The sequence below is a fragment of the Leopardus geoffroyi genome, chromosome B3, assembly GCF_018350155.1.
Source record: "Leopardus geoffroyi isolate Oge1 chromosome B3, O.geoffroyi_Oge1_pat1.0, whole genome shotgun sequence".
Taxonomy (NCBI): Eukaryota; Metazoa; Chordata; class Mammalia; order Carnivora; family Felidae; genus Leopardus; species Leopardus geoffroyi.
In genome coordinates this window covers 40,764,846-40,773,883 of record NC_059337.1, presented here as the reverse complement: position 1 = coordinate 40,773,883, position 9,038 = coordinate 40,764,846, and the positions used below count along the sequence as shown (strand labels likewise).

Here is a 9,038-nt window from a genome sequence, read left to right as displayed (position 1 = left end):
CGCTGGGCAATAACAGATGAATGACAGATAAGGAAAGACAGAAGTTACAGTTGTTAGAAAAAAGAATGGTGGGTTGAAGAAGGACAAAATAGGACTTTTAGATAATAAAAAGCAAGATTTGGTAATATCCGATGGTGAGATGAGATCTAGAAAGATAAATGGGTACTTTGGAGAGGAAAACAAGCGTTAATCCTAAAAAAAAAAAAAAAAAAAGAAAGAAAGAAAGAAAGAAAGAAAGAAAAGAAAAAAAAACTGGAGAACAAAGGATAAAAAATTAGGGGGGGGGGGTGATACTTTGCTGAACCAAGGGATAAAATGGATGAAACCATTATGTGCTGTCCTAGCTCTTCTGTTCTTTGTGGATGTTCACGTTCAGATCCCTCACGGCTTTTTCCTCACCTCATGGTTGAAAGATACATACGGAACTGGTGTCTTCTGTATTTAAAATATGATACTTCCTCCAGAGACCTCTCTGCGAGGAAGTCAGGTCCAGTGAGAGTTCTTTCCAGGAGGAGAGAGCGTTAGGTTCGAGCTCTCCAATCCAGGTTTCTTCGAGTTTCTCTATGTTTTAACCGGCTCGCCGGGTTTTCCAACATTCCCAGAGCTACGACTCTATAATCCGGGCTCCGTGTGACCGCGCATTCCGAGACCCAGGATTTGGCTCTTTCATCCAGGTTCCGGGTTTCCCCGGCGCTCTCCCGCTCCAGACTCCACAGCAGCCCGGAATCCGGATCCGAGGGCCCGGTGATCCAGTGTCCGGGTCTTCGGGGCGGCCCTGGTTGTCCCGGATCGCGGCGGCGGCGGCGGCGGCGGTGGCGGCTGAGAGACCCGCGGCCCCGGACACAGCGGCACCGGCCGGGCGGGGCGGCGCGGCGCGGGGAGGGGGCGGAGAGCCGGAGCCAAGGCGGGGTGGGGTGGGGGGGAGGGGCCGCGGGAACGGATGGCGGCCTGGGCCCCGTAGCTGCGGCGGCTCTACGGCCCGGGGCCCCGGGCGGGCGGAGGTGGCGGCTCCCGGGACCGGCCGCGCGGTGAGTCCGGAGCTTTGTGTGGAGCCGGGGCTGGGGGAGGAGAGAGGCCGCGGCGCTGAGGGGGGCCGGGGCTGAGGGGGCCGGGGGCAGCGGCGCCTGACGGAGGAAGTGGGGGTTGGGGGGCTGGGGCGGAGCGAGGGGAAGGTGTGTTGGGGGGGGGGTCGTTGCGTGGGTGGGGGAGGGGGCGTCGAGGGGCGCGGGGTGAAGTTCAAAGCGTGGCCGGGGTCGGTTCAGCCTGAGGGTAAGGGTGCCCAAGAGGGGATTAGGGTCTGACCAGGTTGTGGGGACAGGCCAGAGAGTTTCAGAGGCGAGTCTGGGTATCTCGAGGGGGCGCAGGGCGGCTGGGGCTAGTCAGAGTTAGGGGGGTTCAGGGCGAAGGGTTGGAAGCTAGACGTGTGCGCGGCCCTGAGAGGGGGGGAGCAAGGTGGCTGGGAGTGTGCAGTAAGTAGGCTGTGGGTGTGTGCTCTTTCCAGTCTCAGGTCACATTTACTCCTGTCCTTTTCTTCAAGATGGAGGGATCCCTGGGCCTGGCCCTTAACTGCTCTCCATGTACCCCCGGGAGGATTTGTGACCCTGTCCTGTTTGGAAAAACCCATGCTGCCCTCTTTTCCCTTTATGTGTAATTACGGTTGGATCATCTCTGTGCTTTGCTCAGATTCTTCTTCCTCCCTCCGGGGTTGAGGAGGAGGAGACACATCTGACCAATTAATGTGTGTTTGTGAAACAGGCAGCAGCAAACAGTCATTTCAGCTTCTAGGAATTAGGCTCACACAGGGTGGAGAGATCAGAGCCCTTCAGGGGGAATATTTCTGAACAAATCACAGATGATTAAATTCTCTAAGAAACAGCTTCCTACCTAAATGAGAGTGGGAAAGATGGGGGAGAAAGCCTGTCTGTTTCCAGCCATGTGTCCAGAGCCCCAGGGGTTGAGGAGAGTCCCCAGTCCCCCACAAGCCTCTCTTTTCTGTACTAGGCTTTGCTCTGCAGCCTTGAGTTAATTTCACCCCTGCTGCTTTGTCTTGGGGGAGGGAGTGCTGGTTTAGGCTGTTGTGAGGAGATGACTGTTCTGCTGCCACACACAATAGTCTGTGTCATTTTATCGGGAGTGCTACCCCAGGGCTGAGAACTGCTGCTGCAGAGATAAACCGGTCCCTCTCACCCGCCTATTGTGTACACAGTGAAGGTCATAGGTTCAAGTCTTGTCTGAGAGCTTTGGATATGCTCCATCTCCCAGGCTTCTCAGTGCCATTTTCTTCCTTTTCCAGACTGGGGCTTGCCATTGGAGGAGGCCAGACAGAAAGGCTCTTCTTTTTGAGTGAGGAACAATGCAGAGCTCATTGGCACACATTTTTCAGAAGAATAGGGGATGCCAGCCATGTTGTGCCTGCCTCTTTGGCTAGCCTGTACTAAGTTGTGGAGGAATAGTGTCTGGGAGACTTAATCCCCATGTTTGTGTCAGACCTTTAAGGAAGAAGACTCCAAGTGGAGGGTTTCACTCTTGTTTGAACCATCATATTTAATTCTTTTTATAGAGATGGGACACTCAACAATGATTTTTGTTTGTTTAGGAACACCACTAAAAACCTTTGCAAGGCTAAGACAGGAAGTCAAGGACCAAGTACCTGTTTAATGGTGACTTCCTGGTCAGTAATGATTGCACAACACAAAAGCCACAGAATTTGCCTATTTGGGCAGGGGCTGTGGAAACAAAACTTTCCTTTTAATCTTTATTTTAATTTTGATGAAAAGAGGTGACGTGCTCATTATGCAGAAAGGCCATATCTGCCTTTGCATTAGGGAGAAATTGGTCAAAGTGATGAACATAAAAATCGTTTGAGGAGTTGGGGGTAATTAATGAGAGAAGGATGAGAATGAGCTAGAAGAAACCCCATCCTTGTAAATATCTCCTAGAAATGCCCAGGTATTATTTAGGTACTATTAGTTGGGTAAGAAATCATTTGGGATTAGAAAGGAGGTTTCCTTTTAGGATATTAAAGAAAACTTTTCTTTAAGAAGAGATTGGAAAGCAGATTCGTTGTGAGAGGGCAGTTCTACACAATGCACTGTGTACACAATAGCCACCTATATCCTGTAGGTATTCTTGAATAGGAATTTTAGCCTTTGGTTTTGGGAGAAGTCTTTCTGAGGTGTTGAGTGTGACTGTGTTGTCTCCCTCATTCCTTTATTTCAGTGAGTTTCTGAAAATGATGACTTGCCACTTAGGTGTTGGGCTTTGTTGGGAGGGAACATGTTCTTGATGTCAAAACTCTTATTAAAGTCTTAGCTAGAGGTGTTGTCTGTCTTTAGGCTATTTCCAACAATCTGTCCTCAGCCTCTGAAGTCTCAGCTAATACCAGAGTCCCAAGCATTTTGCTCGTGGGTTGTGGACCTTCATTTTGAATCCTGTCAGGTGACAGTGAAGGCAGAAGCCTCATGTTAAATTTACCCTGATTAGATGTAGTGGTTTCAGAGTTGGGCCCTTGGCACAAGGGGTCTTTATGAGTCTTCTGGTTGTGACCATCTTGCAGAGAGCACTTCGGTTTTCTTCGTAGAAAATGTTTTTCTTGTGAGAGATCTAGATGGCTGGGCAGATTAGTGCTTATTTTGTGTGAGGACATAGGAGCATAATTTTGGCTCCTGGTAGTAATTATGTTGCAATTAGCATATAGCAACTAAACGACTGGAACAGGATAATTTGTTGAGGGGTTTAGTGATTGCTCTGTCGAGTAGAAGTGCCACTCCTTATTTATTTGACTCGGAACGCTACTGCCTGGGCTTAGCCGTGGAGACTTAAGAAGTACAGGGATGATGTGTGAGCTCCAGAAGTTCTCCCTCTCATTACTGCCAGGTACCATAGCCCTTTCCACTGCCACTTTCTTCTGCTACAAAGGTAGCTGAGCAATTGTTATTTCCCTTGTGGAAAACTAGTCATGGGTGGGAATACTGCCAGACAGATGGGGCCACTCTGAGATGAGGCAGCCTTATGTTGTGTGGCAAGTTTTCTTTTCAGCAGCTGAATTCTCACTTCTGCGTGATTTTGAAAAATCCGTTTCCTTATAAAACAAAGGACAACAACAAGAATAAAACCCCACCAAATACAAAATCACATAGTGTGCTAAATATGCCTTCGTGATATCTCTCATAAAAGTTGGCTGTGGCAGACAAAAATGAAGATCGGTGATGCTGATTGGCAGGTTCTGGGCCCACTAAGTGTCAGTGAAGGACTCTTTTCACTAGGGAACAGGTAATTCACTGAAGCACCTGCCTAGCTGGGCTTGTGGAATTGGCAGCAGCTGTGCAGCTGAAGAGGGATTATTGAGCAGGTGGTTAAAGAATCACATGCCACAGTGACAAGAAAATACTGGGTCTTCCGTGGTTTAGGTTTAGTTCGTATGTGTGAAATTGCTCTTTGTTTCACATTTCTTAATGCCTGATACAGGTTTGTTAGTGAGATGATAATGGAAAAGAGAAGAGATTCTTCTTTCTCTGTGTTTCTTTTTAGATTACTGAATAGCATGCCTTAGACATGGTCCTAGCCGGCCCTATTGTATTTCTGTGATTTCTGGCTTTATGCCCTATGAATGGGAAGGAAATAGTGGTAATTCAGTTTTCTAGTGCTTGTTTATTAGAGGGAAATGGGAAGGAGAAAATTCTTTGCTTTCAGTGTGGTGAAAAAGATTTAGTCCACTGGGAGGATACCCAGCAGGTTTTATGCAAAGGATATAATTGAGTTTGTGTGGGTCCACCTGACATGCCTCACTCAAGAAATTTGCATGTGTTTTTATTTTGTGAATGTAAATCTCCACATGAAGTTTGCATCTCTTCAGTTGTCCTGTTCCATTTTAGTTTTTCCCAGTACCTTTATAATTCTTTCCTCTGGCATTGAGATTAACATCACTTGTTAGGATCAAATCACCCAGGGCCAAATCACGTTAAGGAAATACCTCAGCTACATATTTATCTTAAAAACAAGTATAGCATTTCCTCTAACTTGGAAAAGGACTTTCTATTTTTAGGCTTTTTGCATATTCCCTGGTTTTTCTTCTAGGTTATTATCATCATCTTCCATTAATATTTTTCTTTCACATCTTCATGCCACTCTAGTAGGCAGTGCCATACAACCTAAAATGTATAAGCAAGTAGTAACTCGGGTATTTATGTTCTGACTTTTTAATGCCTTCCAGTCATTTTCTGTGTTAGGTCAACAGGCTGTGTACTCATACTGAATCTCCATCTTTTTCTTTCTCCCTCTCATTGAATTCACCGGTATTAATTAACAGTTGATTGAAGGAAAATATGTGATGTTAACTGTTTTTGAAGTCCAGAAATCCCTTTTCCAAGTGGAGTGAAGGCTATGACCTATTTGCCAGAAAGACAGATTTAGATACATAGATCAATTGATTGATTTAGAGGAAAGGGAGGCAACATTATGACCCTGAGACAGGGCCAGTGGACCACTGAAAGACAGTGACATTTGCAATAATCTGCTGAAACCTAGTATGTAACCTAGCTTTAAGTGGGAGCCTAACAGTTATTGTATAGTATTCTCTTCTGGGAAAGCAGTTAAACTTCTCTATTTGCCTATATGAAGCCGTCACAGTTGTTTGTTTGTTTTAAACTGTTCATAAACCACCATATACTTTCCTAGCATTTTCAGTAGTTTGCTTCCTCATGCTTTTTCCCCTCCCCCATCTCTCATCCTAGTTCCCTGCTCTGAAGACTTCTCCAGCAGCTTGGAAACACTCTAATTACTGTAGCTATTATAGTCACAACCCAGATCTTCCACCTCCTTCCCACTCACCCCTTTCTATCTTCCTTCTCCCTCCCCTTGCTCTAGCAGCAGGAGTTGAACTGCAGTCTCATGAGCACAGTCAGATCTATGAATGAGCTTTATATCTTGTCAAGGCAGAACTCCAGATCCAACAGGGCTGATTTTTCATGGTCCTCTTGCTGTTTGTTCTTGGATCAGAGTCCCAGAAATAAGAGATGGCAAATACCTATTAGGTCATATCTAGTCCATCACTCAGGAGCAAACCTCCGATCTTTCTCTTGTCTCTGTGAGAATTTTTTCCTTCTTTCTTTTGCAGGTGAGAGCTGTCTGATGCCAGGCAGGCTCTGAAACTGCCTTCTTTTTATTGTGCTCTCTGGTCATTATGGCCAGACTTTGCTCTCTCGGATTTTTATTCTTACACCGTTTTCAGGATTACTTGCTCCCAGCAATATCTCTACCCCCTCCAACTTCTGTCCTTTTTGATTGTTGGTACCACACTTATGGGTTCCTTTCGTGCCACCAGTTATCTGTACCAGAAGTTCTCATTTTTCAAACCGTTGCCACTAGGACCATGTGGCATTGTCTTAAGGAGGTACATTAAACAGAAGCACAGGACATACATGCTAGCAAGTAGTAATTAATAAAATGGTTTAGAAAATATGTGCAAGGTTGTGTATGCCCTTAATAAGAAACCCCTGTACTGTATCAACAAATAACTACTGCTTTCTGTTTAATTCAGGGTACTTTCTGTTCTAACCCGTTTTCTCCTTACGTGGGTGAATTTTATTTTTTGTGGGTTAGTTATAGTTACAGTGGAGTTATTGTCTGATTTAAGAGTGTTACGTTTTCTTTGCTAATATAGCTTTTCAAAGCGTAGGGTATGGTGTCATACAACCCCGGTTCTCATCACTATTTTGCTTCTGACTAGCTGTGTGACCTTGTGCTAGTCACTCCACTGTTTTCACGGTCTTTATTTGTGAAATGAGTAAATTAAACAAGATCATCTCTTAAGGTTCCATTTAGCTGTAGAATTTTATGGTACTAAGATTGTGATGGAAGAACAGGACAAATTGCTTGACATAAGTGAGCAGTTCTTTTACTGTGTCAAAAATATAGTCAGTATACAGAAAGGCTAATGAGTACAGCCTTAGTTCCCTGGGGCTTGACCCTCACTCCTCTTTGATATGTTTGTAAAGCATATGGTGTGCGTTTTTTAATAGGCCATCTTCTTTTAGAGTGTCTTATACTTTAATTCTGCAGGTTCACCAGCTTGTCGAATGTATTTTTTTTCTAGTCTGCTCAAGCCATAGATGTAGGAATCAGAAAGCTGGAGAAAAAGCACCTCAGCTTGTGAGAAGGAAATTGCACCTCATAGGATTTGCCTAGATATCAAGAAAGTAATTTTATGCGTTAAGTCAGCAATCTAAGATTTTTAAATCTCTTATATCTGAAATCTTTGAGCCAAAGAGCCAGATTGGCTCGTTTGAGCCAAATGAGACTGATTGTGGAGGTGGGTTGGGTACTTTTCCATTTTTGACCAGTCACTAGAAAACTTGCTTTGAATTAACTTCTTGGGATTAAATATGGTTGCGCACTGTGTTTTGTTTGGGAAATAAAATGATGTGATTTTTCATGCCAAAAATGCTAAATTAATGACATTTGTTGAACTATGACTAACAAGGAAGATCCCTGAAATACCCTGAGGGACTGAGGGATTGAAAGCTGGTAGGTGATTGTGGGAACTTTGGAATTGACAGTAATATTAAGAAATCTTTGCTTTCAAGCAGTGTAAAGGAATAAAATTGCATAACCAAGTTAATTCTCCAAGTTAGGATTTTTATCAGCATTTCCTAGTTAATTCATGGATTTGGGACAATAGCAGCTATTGAGAGTTAAGAAGATGGTGGTCTTTTAGTCTTTTCTTTCTTTCTTTGTTAATATAACAACATTACATGTTTAATCTACCTTTGAACATTGGAAGAAGCATTCACTGTTTTTAAATTTGCACTTAAAACATCCATCAGTCTGTAATAGAAAAATTTGGTGGGTGGAACTGTTATTTGTTTTGGACTCACAAAAAGTCTTGGGAGTGCTTTGCTTTGCTACCTGCCATCTTTAGCATATTACTAATTTTTAGGTAATGTAAAGGTTATTTTCGGAAGTGCTCCACTTGAATATGAGATTTTAGAAAGATTAATATTAGAAATATAAGTGGTTTTTGTAGATGGGTTTTGTTTTGTTTTTTAAGTGTCACGTGACACATAGTTATTGAATTGGAAAGTGGCCAAAGTATACACCATGCAACCCTTGGAAATGAAACTATACCATGAATGAAATCCAGATCCTGGCAGTTAGGCTACATTGCATGATTGGTACTGCATTGCATACTTGTACCTGTAGTTTCTTAGGCTGTAGTTCAGTCTTTGTAGGGGATGACAGCGGTGTTTGCTCTATTCTGTGTACAAAGTACAGCTAGTGGGCTTTTGGCATGTTATCAGCAATGTTTGTAGCAACACGCCTAGGTGGAGGAGACTGGGTTTTGTTGGGATGAACTTTCATTTATGTGAGCAGAAGTGGATGTTTAAGAATGTACTTTGTAAATTTCAGTTATAAATTCTGAGTGTTGATGTCAAACTCAGCATTTATCTTTGTTTTGGAACTGATGCTCCTAGAGCAGTCTTAAAGAGTGATGTCAGAAATGGAACTATAGGAAGAGAAATGAAATTGTGCAGCTTATAGAGTATATAAATCTGAAAAGTATATAAGGAAGAAGGAAAGCTTTTTCTATGTGACATCTGCTTTTAAAAGTACCTCCAGTCTTTGATTTCTGCCTACCCTTTTTTCTCCTAAGCATTACACTTCTTCCAGTTGCCATGACACAAAATTTTCAACTCCTATTTAGTTCTTTTTCTTCCTGGCTATCTCATCTAATCATTCACTAAATTTGGATTATTCTAGCTATCTTGCCATTTATTTAGCTTTGCTTTTTCACCTGACCTAGTTCAGGCCTTCATCTGTATGTTACTGCAGTAACCTCATGGTTATTGCCTCTTTCTGTATTCTGTAGTACAGACTGCTGCAAGATTATTATAATTTTTTATTTATTCACTTAACTGTCAAGCCAGACATGGTCTCTGACCAACAATCAACTGATAAAAGTATGATTATGAACTAAAGTGCTCTGAATGGAAAGATTTTGGTTCTAGAAGAGTATATAATAAGGAACCCCAGTGTAGTTG

The 9,038-nt window shown here is 43.3% G+C and overlaps 1 protein-coding gene across 2 annotated transcripts in view; it reads left to right on the top strand.

Annotated features, from left to right (window-relative positions):
• Positions 1–586: 586 nt before the first annotated feature.
• ZNF609 (zinc finger protein 609) overlaps positions 587–9,038 on the top strand; it is a 214,822-nt gene continuing 206,370 nt past the window's right edge. Inside the window, exon 1 of one of the 2 annotated variants that reach the window (XM_045447913.1) lies at positions 587–1,028. The gene's annotated coding sequence lies outside the window, so the exon portion shown is untranslated. The remainder of the gene's footprint in view (positions 1,029–9,038) is intronic. The other variant, XM_045447912.1, reaches the window with a different exon arrangement.